The sequence below is a fragment of the Rhinolophus ferrumequinum genome, chromosome X (assembly GCF_004115265.2).
Source record: "Rhinolophus ferrumequinum isolate MPI-CBG mRhiFer1 chromosome X, mRhiFer1_v1.p, whole genome shotgun sequence".
NCBI lineage: Eukaryota > Metazoa > Chordata > Mammalia > Chiroptera > Rhinolophidae > Rhinolophus > Rhinolophus ferrumequinum.
This window is the reverse complement of record NC_046284.1, coordinates 31,333,688-31,348,620: the sequence shown is the minus strand read 5'-3', so window position 1 is coordinate 31,348,620 and position 14,933 is coordinate 31,333,688. Positions and strand designations below refer to the sequence as shown.

General features: G+C 36.4%; 1 protein-coding gene across 2 annotated transcripts in view; it reads right to left on the bottom strand.

The window, feature by feature from the left end:
* The window catches only part of TENM1 (teneurin transmembrane protein 1), a 1,301,460-nt gene that overhangs the window by 1,269,746 nt on the left and 16,781 nt on the right, over positions 1–14,933 (bottom strand). For both annotated transcript variants that reach the window (XM_033111932.1, XM_033111941.1), the window contains exon 2: positions 14,821–14,887. The gene's annotated coding sequence lies outside the window, so the exon portion shown is untranslated. The remainder of the gene's footprint in view (positions 1–14,820; positions 14,888–14,933) is intronic.

The window sequence follows — 14,933 nt, the reverse complement described above, 5'->3', positions numbered from 1 at the left end:
ACAAGTCCAGGAAGCACAGAGACTCCCAAACAAGATGAACCCAAACAGGCCCACAACAAGACACATTATAACTAAAATGGCAAAGGTTAAAAACAAAGAGAGAATCCTAAAAGTAGTAACACTAAAACAACTAGTTGTATACAAGGGAGTTCCCATAAGACTATAAGCTGATTTCTCAATAGAAACTTTGCAGGCCAGAAGAGAGTGGCATAAAATATTCAAGGTGATGGAAAACAAGGATCTACAACCAAGACTATTTTACCCAGCATGGCTATCATTTAAAATTGAAGGAGAAATAAAGAGCTTCACAGAAAATAAAAAGCTAAAGTAATTCATTACCATGAAACAATTTCACAAGAAATGGTAAAGGACTCCTTTAAGAAGTATAACAAGGAAATAAACAAAAGATAAAAAAAAATGAATAATAAAATGACAATAACTATGCACCTAACAATAGTCACTTTAAATGTAAAAGAATTCAATGCTACAATAAAAAAAAAAACATAGAGTAGTTTAATGGATATGCATATGCTGTTTAGAACAGACACACCTCAGATCAAAAACACAATAGACTGAATGGAAGTGGGATGGAAAAAGATATTTCATGCAAATGAAAATGAGAAAAAACCTGGGGTAGCAATAGTTATATTAAACTAAAAAGACTTTAAAATGAAGATCATACTAAGAAAAAAAGAAAACATTGCATAATGATAAAGGGATCAATCCAACAGGAGGTCATAACCCTAGAAAACATCTATGGACCCAACATAGGAGCACCTAAATGTACCAAGCAAATATTGACTGATGTAAAGAAAGAGATCGACAGCAACCCAATCATGGTAAGGGACTTTAACACCCAAATGACTTTAACACCCAACTTTCTGTGTGATCTTTCACACAGAAGATCAACACAGAAACAGTGGCCGTAAGTGACATACTAGATCAGATGGAATTAATTTATATATTTAGAGCATTTCACCCCAAGCAGCACAAGCAGCAGAATATACATTTTTTTCAAGTACACATGGAACATTTTCCAAGATAGACCACATGTTAGGCCACAAAACAAGTATCAATAAATTTAAAAGACTGAAATCACATCAATAGTCTTTTCTGACCACAATGGCATAAAACTAGAAATTAACTACAAGAAAAAAATTGAAAAATACACAAACACATGGACGATAAATAACATGACACTAAACAATGAATGGGTTAACAATGAGATCAAGGAAGAAATCAAAAGATATCTTGAGACAAATGAAAATGAAAACACAACCCAAAATCTATGGGACGCAGTAAAAGCACTCCTAGGAGAGAAAATCACTGTGATACAGGCCTACCTCAGCAAACAAGAAAAATCTCCAATAAACAATCTGACTTTACACGTAAGGGTACTGGATAAAGAACAGCAAACAAAGCTCAAAGTGAGTGGAAGGAAGGAAATCATAAAGATCAGAGTGGAAATAATTGAAATAGAGGCAAAAAATACAATTAAAAAGATCAATGAAAACAAGAGCTGGTTCTTTGAAAAGATAAACAAAATTGATTTAGCCAAACTCTTTAAGGAAAAAAGAGAGTGGACCCAAGTAAACAAAATCATAAGTGAAAGAGGAGAAGTAACAAAAGAGACCACAAAATACAAAAAAATTTCAGAATATACTACGAGCATTTATATGCCAACAAATTGGACAATCTGGAAGAAATGGATAAATTCCTAGAAATATACAATCTACAAGGCAGAATCAAGGAGAAACAGAAAATCTGTTTGATTACTACTGAAAACCAACTGATTGATTACTACTAATGAAATAAAATTAGTAAACCAGCTCCCAAGAACCAAAAGTCCTGGACCAAACAGCTTCACAGGTAAATTTTACCAAATATTCAAAGAAGAGTTAACACCTATTCTTCTCAAACTATTCCAAAAAATCCAGAACGGAAGGATACCAAGGTCATTTTTAGAGGCCAAACTTACCCTAACTCCAAAACCAGACGAAGGCATTACGAAAAAGAAAGCTATACATCGATATTCTTGATGAGCATAAATGTGAAAATCCTCAACAAAATATTATCAAACAGAATTCAGCAATATATTGAAAAGATCACACACCACAATCAGTGGGATTTATTCCTTGATACAAGGTTGGTTCAATATCTGCAAATCAATTAACTATGATACTTCACATAGCAAAATGAAAAATAAAAATCGTATGATCACATCCATAGATGCAGAAAAAGCATTTGACAAAATCCAACACCCATTTACAAACTGTGATAAAAAATTATGGTGAATGCTGCTGCCGAGTGCAGTCCAGCAGAAAGGCAGGGAACTTCAATACGGGAAGCGGCTCATTGAACCATAGTAACAGGGTGTTAGGAGTTTCAAATTGTTCGGTGCAGTCAGTCGGGTGTGAGCTATGGTTGAGAGAAGGTGTGTTTTAAAATGTGCCGTAAGTCATCCTCCATCATGACAACATTCTATGTCACACATCGCTTCTGGTATACAGCAATTTCTGTCAAATAAAAACATTACATGTGTCCTCATCCACCTATTCACAGTATCTGGCACCAAGCGACTTCTGGCTCTTTCCCAAAGTCAAAATGACCATGAATGGTAAAGGTTTTGAATCAATTCTGGACACCGAGGCAGCCACGAGAGTGCAACTAAAGACACTCATGAAAGAAAACTTCCAGAACTGCTTCAGAAAGCAACAAGAACAATGGGATAAGTGTGTTTGAGGAGAGGGGGAGTATTTTGAGGGGGATTAATGGCAATGTGTTTTTTACTGTAATTTTTTAATTTAAATATTCACATTTTTTTTGTGATTACACCTTTTATGTTAAAAACACTGAGCAAAATTAGAATAGCAGGAACATATCCTAACATAATAAAGGTCAAACATGACAAACACACAGCTGACATCATACTCAAATGGGAAGAGCTAAAAACATTCTCCTTAAGACCAGGAACAAGACAAGTATGTCCACTTTCACCATTTTACTCAACATAGTATTGGAAGTCCTAGCCAAAGCAATCACACACACACACACACACACACACACACACACACACACACACACACAAAAGGGAAAAAGAAAAGGCATCCAAATTGCACAAGAAGAAGCAAAACTGTCATTATTTGCAGATGACATGTTATTATATAAAGAAAACCCCAAATATTCCACCAAAAACCATTAGAACTGGTAAATTAATTTAGTACAATAGCAAGATACAAATTCAATATTCAGAAATCAGTTGCATTTTCATACACTAATATGAACTATCAGAAAAAGAAATTAAGTAAACAATACCATTTACAATTGCATCCAAAAAAAATTAAATACCTAGGAATAAAATTAACCAAGGAAATAAGATACCTGTACTCAGAAAATCACATGACATTGAAGAGAGAAATTAACAACGTAGAAATAAATTGAAACATATGCAATACTCATGGATAGGAATAATTAATACAGGTAAAATATCCATACAACCCAAAGCAATATATAGATTCAATGCAGTACCCATATAAAAGAACAATGAAACTTTTCACAGAAATAGAACAAATAATCACAAAATTTATGTGGAACCATAGAAGACCCCAAATAAGAAGGCAATCCTGAGAAAGAAGAACAAAGCTGGAGGTATTACGCTACCTGATATCAAACTATACTACAAGGCCATAGTAATCAAAACAGCATGGTATGGGCATAAAACAAACACATAGATCAATGGAACAGAATAGCCCACAAATAATCTATTCAATAAATGGTGTGGGGAACACTGGACAGATACATTCAAAAAGGGAAACTGGACTACCTACTTACTCTGTCTATAAGAATAAACTCAAAATGGATGAAACATTTAAATATAAGACTTGAAACCATAAAACTCTTAGAAGAAAATATATGAAGTAAAATCTCAGACATTATGCATGGTAATATTTTTATTGATATATCTCGTTGGGCAACAGAAACAAAAAAATAAACACCAAACTAAAAAGTTTTCACAGAGCAAAGGAAACCATCAATAAAATGAAAAAAACATCCTACCGAATGGGAGAAGATATTTGCCAATGATACATCTCATAAGAGGTTAATATCCAAAATTTACAAAGAACTCATATAATTCAACACACACACACACACACACACACACACACAAACACAGTCCAATTAAAAAATGGGCAGAGGACCCAAATAGGCATTTCTCCAAAGAAGACATACAGATGGCCAATAGACATATGAAAAGATGCTCAATATCACTAATCATCAGAGAAATGCAAATTAAAACCACAATGAAATATCACCTCACACCTGTCAAAATGGCCATCATCAATTAACCAACAAACAAGAGATGATGAGGATGTGGAAAATCAATCCCTCGTGTACAGATGGTGGGATTGCAGATTGACACAGCCACTATGGAAAACAGCATAGAGGTTCTTCAAAAAACATAAATTAGAACTCTCTTATGATCCAGGAGTTCTGCTTCTGAGTATTTACCCAAAGAAATTCAAAATACTAATTCAAGACAGTATATGCACCCGTATGTTCACTGCAGCACTATTTACAGTAGCCAAGATATGGAAGAAACCTAAGTGCCTATCAATAGATGACTGGATAAAGAAAAAGTGACACAAGTATACAATGGAATATTACTCAAAAAAGAATGAAATCTTACCATTTGTGACAACATGGATGGACCTACAGGGTATCATGCTAAGTGAATGAAGTCAGACTACAGCAAATACCATATGATTGCACTTATATATGGAATTTAAAGAACAAAATGAACAAAACAGAAACAGCCTCATAGATACAGAGAAAAAACTGAAGATTAACATGTGGGAAGGGATAAGAATGGGTGAAAAAGGTGAAGTGATTAAGAAGTACAAACTGGTAGTTACAAAAAATAGTCACGGGGATGTAAAGTACAGAATGGCAAATATAATCAATAATATTTTAAAAACAATGTATAGTGTCAGGTGGGTACTAGACTTATCAGGGGGATAACTTCAAAAATTAAATAAATGCCTAACCACTATGTTATACACCTAAAACTAATATAAAATAATATTAAATTCCAACTATAATTGAAAAAAATAGTCAAGTGGGGAGTTCTGGTCAAGATAGCGCAGTAGGTAAACACTGTGTCTACCTTCTCACAACCACATCAAAATTACAACTAAGCTACAAAACAGCCATCATTTAGAATCTCCTGAAATCTTACTGAACTGAAGCCCTAGAACTAAGGACATGGAAGAGAAGCCACCTTGAAACTGGTAGGAGGGGCAGAGATGTGGAACCGTCTGATACCACACCCACATGTGACCATTAAAAATCAGGAGGGAGATCTCAGCTTTGGAGGTTCCCCCCACTACAGAGGAGCAACGGGTCCCAGATCCTCCTCAACCCAGGAATCCAGTGACAGGGAGAGAAGTCCCCATAATTTCTGGTTGCGAAAACCAGCACAGACTGTGGCTTAGTGAGATGGAGTGCAGCTGGAGTCCCAAGTGCTCCTTTTAAAGGGTCCATGCCAGAATTGCTCATCTATGGAATCACTGGTTCAGATCTTCAGTGCTGGGGCAGCAGCTGGAAAGGCAGCAGGGACATATGGTGAGTGAACTGAGTTGTCTGGCTTTTGGACAGGGGCTAGAGGGGCAGCTTTCTCCTACAAGGAGGAGCTGGCAGAGGTCATTGTTTCTTTGTTGAGCCCTCCCCTTTCACAGTGCACATGCAGGCGGCCACCATATCCGACTCTCCATCAAGTTGGCTAACGCCATTTATTAGCCATGACCTGGTGATTCTGAGACACTGCCCAGTCCAATTTTGGGGCACACACAAGCCACTTCCACTGGCTTTTTCGTACAAACGGCCTGCCTTGGTTCATGCTGCAGACTTTCAAAGTGTCTCTCAAAGGTTTGCAGATCCCAGACAAGCAGCATCTGCTTCAGCATGCCCCGTACCTCTGATTGAGAAGCCCCAAGCCCAGCACTAGTGGCAACTAGCCTTGGTTCATGGCTTGTCCCCTCAAGGCACTTCCAAGCACTAACAGATGGTGGCCCTATATGGATTGCCTTGTGGCTCCTGCTGGGTACTCCCGGGTGGGGCACCCTCAGCAGCTTAACTCGACCTGCAGCAGGTACCCTCCCAGGTGGTCCTGGGGCTGGCTGCCCTCGTGGCCAGCTTTGAAACAAGCTGGAGCATCACCCAGCCAACACCCAAGACAACATAACCAAGGGGCACATTAGGGGGCACCAGAGCCCTGGTGAGGCAGATCCTGCTCTGGAGGGTGAGCCCCTGCACCAAAACTCCTCCACTGCTGTCACAGCCAGTCCTCACAACCAATGAGCATGAGGAGCAGTCCTCCCACTGATTTGCAGACAGCAACCAAGACTCAACTACATGAGGAGGGAACACACGACCCACACAAGGGACACACCTGGAGTGTTCAGCTTTGGTGACCAAGAAGACTGCACCACTGAGCCCTACAGCACACCTACTACATAAAGCCACACTACTAAGACCAGGAGACATAGCAACCCTATCTAAAACACAGAAACAAACACTTGGAGAAAACCAAAATGGGGAGACAAAGAAACATGTCCCAAATGAAAGAACAGAACAAAACTCCAGAAAAAGAACTGAACAAAATGGAGACAAGCAATCTACCAGATGCAGAGTTCCAAACACTGGTTATAAGGATGCTTAATGATCTCAGGGAGAACTTCAACAAAGAGATAGGAAACATAAAAATGGAGATAGAAAACATAAAAAAGAACCAGTCAGAAATAAAGAATACAATAATGGAAATGAAGAATACATTACAAGGAATTAACAGTAGATTAGATGAAACAGAGGATTAAATCAGCAATTTAGAAAATAAGTTAGCACAAAATACCAAATCAGAACAGCAAAAAGAAAAAAAAATGAGTAAAGTTTAAGGGGCCTCTGGGACACCATCAAGCATACCAACATTGACATTATAAGAGTACCAGAAGGAGAGCAGAGAGAGCAAGGAATCGAAAACCTATTTGAAGAAATAATGACCTAAAACTTCCTTAACCTGGTGAAGGAAATAGACATGCAAGCCCAAGAAGCACAGAGTTCCAAACAAGATGAACCCAAAGAAGCCCACACCAAGACACATCAAAATTAAAATGCCAAAAATTAAACACAAAGAGAGGATCTTAAAAACAGCAAGAGAAAAGCAGTTAGTTACCTACAAGGGAGTTCCCATAAGTCTATCAGCTGCTTTGTCAACAGAAACTTTGCAAATCAGAAGGGATTGGCACGAAAGAGTCAAAGTGATGAAAAGCAAGGACCTACAACCAAGATTACTATATGTAGCAAAGCTATCATTTAGAATGGAAGGACAGATAAAGAGCTTCCCAGACAAGAAAAAGCTAAAGGAGTTCATCACTACCAAACTAGCATTACAAGGAATCTTACACTTATTTATTACTAATACACACACACACACACACACATTAATAATAAAATGACAACAACTACACATCTATCAACAATTGCTTTCAATATCATTGGATTAAATGTTCTAATCAAAAGATGGCGGCGTGAATGGATAAGAAAACAAAACCCTTACATATGCTACCTACAAGAGACTCACTTCAGATTGAAAGACACACATAGACGGAAAGTAAAGATGTAGAAAAAGATATTTCATGGAAATGGAAACAAACAAAAAAGGCTGGGGTAGCAATACGTATACCAGACACGATACAGTTTAAAACAGAGTATAACAAGAGACAAGGAAGGACCTAGTAATCGTACTTCCAAGTATTTACCCAAAGAAACCCAAAACACTACATCGAGGGTATATGCTCATCCATATGTTCATTGCAGCATTATTTACAATGGTAAAAATGTGAGGGCAACCTGGGTGTCCCTGGATGGATGAATAAATAAAGAAGAGGTGGTACATATATACAATGGAATTTTGCTCAGCCATAGGAAGGGGTGGAATATTGCAGTCTGACAACAGGGATTGACATGAAGGGTGTTGTGCTGAGCGTGGTGGGTCAGATAGCAAAATGTCGTATGATTTCACTTGTGGGGGTGGAATCTAAAGAACAAAATAAACAAGCAAACGAAATGGAGGTAGACTCATAAATGCGGAGAAAATTCTGATGGTTGCCAGATAGGAGGGGTGCTTGTGGTGGGTGAAAAAGGAGAAGGGATTAAGAAGCACAAATTGGTTGTTACACAGTAGTCATGAGGATATAGGGTATAGCATAAGGAATATAGTCAATAACATTGTTACAACTATGTATGGTGTCAGATGTGTACTAGATTTATTGGGTGATACATGGAAGGGGGTTTGGGCAGGGGAAAAAAGGTAAAGAGATTAAGAAATACAAATTAGTAGTGACAAAATTGTCATGGGGATGTAAAGTATGCAGAATATAATCAATTAATATGATAATGACTATGTATAGTGCCAGGTGGAAACTAGTCAGGGGGATCACTTCTTATATAAATGTCTAACCACTATGCTGTACACCTGAAACTAATATAAAATAACATTGAATGTCAACTATAATTTAAAAATTTTTAAAAGAGGAAAAAGATAAAGATTGATAAAAGATTCAAAACAAGTAAGTCTTGAGGATGTAATAATATACAACAGAGGAAATATAGTCAATAATATTGTGATAGCATGGTACAGTGTGAGATGGTTGCTGTACCTATCGTGGTGATCATTTCTTTAGCATAAGGAATCTAATTAATAATATGATAATAACTATTTATAGTGTCAGGTGGGTACTGTTCAATAGCTATGGTGTATACCTAAAACTAATATAATATTGTATGTTAGCTATATGTTAATAAAAAACTTCAAAAAAAGAAAAAAAATAGTCACAGGGATATAAAGTACAGCATAGGGAACATAGTCAATAATATTTTAATAACTAAGCACAGTGTCAGATGGGTAATAGACTTATTGGGGTTATATCACTTTGTGAGGTATATAAATGTCTAAGCACTATGTTGTTTTGTACACTTTAAGGTAATATAATATTGAACTTCAATGGTCATTGAAAAATAAATTAACAATAAATAAATAAATAAATAAATAAATAAATAAAAATAAAATCAGGTTACCGAAAAAACAATTTTTAAAGCTGAAGCACAGTCAGAAATAAAGACAGACAGAAAACCCGTTTGGGGGAAGACACATAAAATGACTACTTTTAGATCTGTTAATAATCCCATAATTTTGTTATTGAAATTTTCTTTGGTTTTTATCTTGTGAAGCCGGAGGGTTTAGAATGATTCCTCAGCCAGCTTGAATAACTCAAAAAAGTCTCTCTGGAATGACTATAATGAAGATCAGTTATAATTACAAAAAAAAAAAAAAAGGAAAGTTTATACATGCCCAAGTTGGACAGCCAATATGTGGCAGAACTGGATCATCTCATGTACTTAAATCTCAAAGCGTATGCACTTAACCTCTACAGCACAGGACCAGACCCATAACACCCAAGTCAGGTGGGTAAGGAGGAAGACAATAGGGGGTGGTAGACAGTATGCAACTGAAGACTGTGCACTCAAACTATAAACATTTTTAAAAAGGGAGGGGAGAAGAGGAAAGAGAGAAGAGTCCTGGGTTGCATACAAACCAAACCTTAAGACTGATCCTTAGCTATAGGCAACTAGCCTGAGACTCTTGTTTCATACTATGCTCAATTCCCAACTTTATCTTTGTCATAAAACCCATGCCAGGATAATTTATTAGGATAATAGTGCATATATCCTTCTCATCACTATAGGTGCCCTATAATAGATATTTTTCCACTTTTCACCTATCCACAAAACTTGCATCCTATACAAGGCAGAGGAATGGGGGCCAAAGGGATGGGAAGAAGGGGTACAAGTGGTCCATAGAAGAAAGAAAGAGGCTACATTCTCCCTGAAATTGGAGGTGGGAGAGATAGAGAATTGTCAGGTATTTCAGGGATTTCATCAATGGTTGTACTAGAGACATCTGATATGGGTATCCAGGAAAAACGGTCATTAGACAAATACCCTTGTGCACCAAGATCAGCATGAACCATGCCTTTCAGCGATCATGACTGTTGACAGAGACATCTCTCCAAATTTTCTGTGCTGCGTGAACCTCAGTGTACTTGTTCCCCATTGCCACTATATATAATAAACTACCACAGGCTTGGTGGCGTACAAGAACACAGATTTATTTTACAGTTCTAGAAGCCAGAAGTCTGAAATGCGGCTTGATGGGCTAAAGTCAAGGTGCCGGCAGGGTTACATTTCTTTCTAGAACCTCTAAGGGATAATCCTTTTCCTTACCCTTTCCAGGTTCTAGAGGCTACACCCCATTCCTTGGCTGATAGCCACTGGCTGGCAATGTTCAGACAAGTTCTCATGCTGCCGTCTCTCTGATTCTCTCCTTTCTGCCTCCCTCTTCCTCTTTTAAGGATGCTTGTGATTATATCGAGGTCACCCAGTTAACCAGGACAATATCCCTATCTTAAGGTCAGCTAAATAGCAACTTTAATTCCATCTGCAATCTTAATTCTCCCTTGCTGTGTGATGCAACATATTCACAGGTTCCAGGGATTAGGACATGGACATCTTTGGTAGGCATTCTGCCTACTACAACCAGTGATTACTGTACAGTTTTTGAGTGGGAGGCTATTTGAGATTATACACTTCATTGCCTTACCGAGTAGGTTCTCATCTGTGAATTTTTGTTTAATTTAGAAAAATAATATGAATGCCATGAGCAAATAAATTCATATGCATCTCATATCCACAAAACTTGATTATTTTATTTCTCTGCATATAGGTCAGTCCTCACCTCTGTCCCATGAGTTTGGGATTAGGGACCATGACCTTTATTGATTTTTGTTTCCCTAGCACTTAGCACCACACCTAGCACGCTGTAGAGATTTATTAATGTTTGTCACAATAATCAATAAATGATTTTTTTTCTTCTGGTAAAGAACATCTGTAGAGTTGTATTTGTTACTTAAAGTAGTTCGGAGCTATACATATCTAGAAAGGCAGTGTTGAAGCAGTGCCTGAAAAGGAGGTGAGGGGAACTGAACATATACTATTTTAAAAATCCATTTAAAATAGATGTCAGAGGCATTTTTTTTTAATTTATAAAATGGATCATTCATCAGTGGAATAAGGAGCAAAAGAAAGGGAACTGTTCCCCTAAACCATATAAGTTCTTACTTATATTTCATTTCAAATCAATAAGGGAAAGTCACTTTAAAAATACTATGATTCGTGAACTTCATTTACCACTCTTTCTTTTAGTTTGATCAGAATAACCATCTATGTACAGAACTAGAATTGTTGATATTTTATTGCATTACCACATCTCATTATTATGTATTAAATGTTACTATTTATGACCACTACTTAATCTGATGTGAGACAGAAAAATTATTGAAGGATTGGCATCTTGGGAATAGGCATTTTATACGGATGAAGGACTGACTAAGAAGAGTCAATGGTCCTTCAGTTGCCCCTCAGATAATTAATTCCAAGTGGTTATTTGCATCCAGGCACTGTCCCATGCCCAGGTTGTTATTGCTGTGATATGTAGATTAAGGAGAATATATTTTAAATGCGTTAATATGAACTTGATGCTCATGAAGGGTGCTAGATTGAAAGCAGTGAAGTATGAAGTCATCGGGTAATGCACTTGACTGGTTCCAAGTTATAGAGAGATGCTTGACCTTGAATGACCACCTTGCAAGAGGGAGAAAGCATACAGTTTTGCTAAGCTTCAAGAAACTGACAGTGGAGCAGCATAGCAGCATCCCACAGTTAAGCATTTTTATCAAGGAGGAAAATGAAACTACTAACTAAACTCCTACTTGAATCTTACTTAGTATAGTGCCAATACTTGTTTGCATGGGGAAGGTGAGTGGTAGTGGTGTTAGGACACACAATTGCTTTAAGATAAAAAATAAATGCCCTATTAGAAATGCACTAAGCCACTTAAACAAGCAGCAATCTTTTTAATAACTGGTGTGTGTATTCCAACTTAATGGCCAATCTTGATTCCATTTTACATGCTTGATAAGAATCCTTAATTTTTGAAAAATCATAGAGTGAGTAGGAAGACAGTTGGAGCTTTCCACCCCCAAGTTTTTATTATAGAATAAGAAAACCAAGGCTCAGAGAGGAGAAGTTAACTGAGAAGGACCATATCACTGGTATAAGACTGGGAGTATAGGCCAGGTTTACTGACTGACAGGTAGGGGCTTTTCTACTATACATTTTCTTTTTAAGGAAAGAAAAGTAGCTGCTCTCTGAACCTTTCAAATACTTAGATTCAATTATTTTCATAAGTGTGCATTCTTTTGGCCTGTTAGGCATTTAACCTTCTTAATATGAAAAAATACCTTTCAGTTAATACTACATAACTGGCAGACTCACAATTCCCAAATTAAGAAAATTATTTTCACAAATGATATAATATGCAAAATTCTCAACCTCCTTTTCCTTATAGTGATCTGAACTTTTTGCAATAGTATTCCCTTAAAGACAGTACCGCTAGAAGAATGGCATAGTTAAAACTGACAATTCTAATTTAAATACCCTTTACAGACTAATCTCAGTTAACGAACCCAATTGAAAAAACATCCTTAATGTATTTTTACTGTATTTTTTGAGCGGCAATGCAATTTCCAAGATTTTAAGGATTTCGTTTATGTAATTTCATTGTTGTACATACATTAGAGAAAGTATCAAGTGATTCCAAAGACTTACTACAAATTCAGATCATCCTGTTGTTTTTTTACAAATTAGGATGAAAATTCTTATTTGAATAATGATGTGTAGCACTGCCAGATATAGATATAGGTACAACATGAAAGGCAGAGGGGGCCGGGGAGTTAATGCTTTCTATTTGTACTTACTAAAGACTTCACATTTACCAATATTTTTAATAAGAATGAAGATCAATAAGGGAAGGTGTTTCAGGTAACTTACAATTTCAATTACAGTTGACCCTTGAACAACAAGGGTTTGAACTGCGTGGGTCCCCTTAAGTGCAATTTTGTTTTCCCCAATAAATCCAGCCAGCCCTTCATATTCCCGGGTTTCAGGTTCCTGTCCACAGAGTCAACCAACCACGGATGGCAAAACAGTATTTTCACATTCCTATCAAGGGTCTCCCAACCACGGATTCCCACCTGTTGGTAGAAAATAGTTTTCCCTTGAGGTTGGTTGAATTCGTGGATGTGAAGGGCAAAATTGTTGTTAAATTTATATGAGGATTTTTAAAAGTTAATTTATGGTTTATTGAAATGTCAGTTACTTATGTATACTCTTAATAAATTTAATTACACAATACAGTACAAAACACTATCCAAAGTTCAAGTTGTAAAAATTCTGTAACCGAAACAAGACAATAGGAGAAAATTATAATTATCATAATTTTTGCCTTGTGGGCCATACAGTTTTGGCCAGCAGTGTCCCAGAGGTAATACAGACCATTAAAATGAGACAATTTTTCCATAATCAACCTCAATTAGTTTTGGCTCATGTTCAATGAAATGTAAATTTCAATTTCTGGGAAGCTTAGGAAAGAAAAAGATATAGTGTAACTAATAAAACTAGTCTTCTCAGACTCACTATCCCAGGGCTCTGACTTAAGTCTTATATGTGGTAATTTTGGTGTATCTAGATTTATATGCAGATTTTTTACCCCATGGGGAGGAAGGGGGAGGGGAAGGCTAACATCCCCCACCCCCACATTGTTCAAAGTTCAACTGTAATCTGAAAGTCTCCCCCATCATGCCACATTTTCTCACATATCCTATTTAATAGAGAGCTGAATATAGAAGCAATTACTTTCTCAATATTCCAGACAAATTCTATCTACATTGGCACATTTACAAAAAGAAAAGGCACCCAAGTAGCTGTTCAATAAATATTTATTGAGCATATGGATTGATAAATGAATGCAATACCATGACAATATACATATTTTACTTCAGACTTTCCTTAAAAATTAAAACATACATTCCAGGGGGCAAATATTTGTCTTGTTAGTAAAATTATCTGAATGGAAATATTTTTGTCATTGATAAGGAGAAATGCCATGTTTATTTTGCAGTCAATGAGACTGAAAAAATCCTCATTGGTTACTGCCGTTCCCTTGTACCCTGAAGATATTCCTATTAGTCAAGGAGTCTCTTAGTTTTAGTAACTGTATATGGAAAAAGTCTCTGAATCATTCAACTCCATAGGACAGCCTCCATATTTGGTTTTGCAAAGACTCTTAACAATTATGGAGTACAGACACAAGCTTATCTACACAACTGGCCAAACAGGTTTTTAAAAGCTTAAAACAATACAGTTTCATTTACATGGCACTCAATAAACATAACTACTGTGTTTCTCTGAAAATAAGACCTAGCCAGACAATCAGCTCTAATGCGTCTTTAAGAGCAAAAATTAATATAAAACCAGGTATTATATTATATTATATTATATATATTACATTACATTACGTTATTATATTATATTATATTGTATTGTATTGTATTGTATTATATTATATTATATTATATTATATTATATTATATTATATTATTATATTATATTAAAGACCCGGTCTTATAGTGAAATAAGACAGGGTCTTATACTAAGTTTTCTCCAAAAGACGTATTAAAGCTGATTGTCCATCTAGGTCTTATTTTTGGGGAAACATGGTAAATATATCAGTGGAAAATTCCATTCTTTTCACATTGTATAGCTATGTTGTCAATTCCAAAAGTAAATTTCAGTGTTCAATGCACATACCTTGATAGATCCAGAAGTTATGGAAATCAAAAAGGAGACAGCTGAATAAAGGTCACCCTTGTAATTCCTGTAAACAAATTAGGCCAAATTATCCTTCAAACTTATGTACAAGC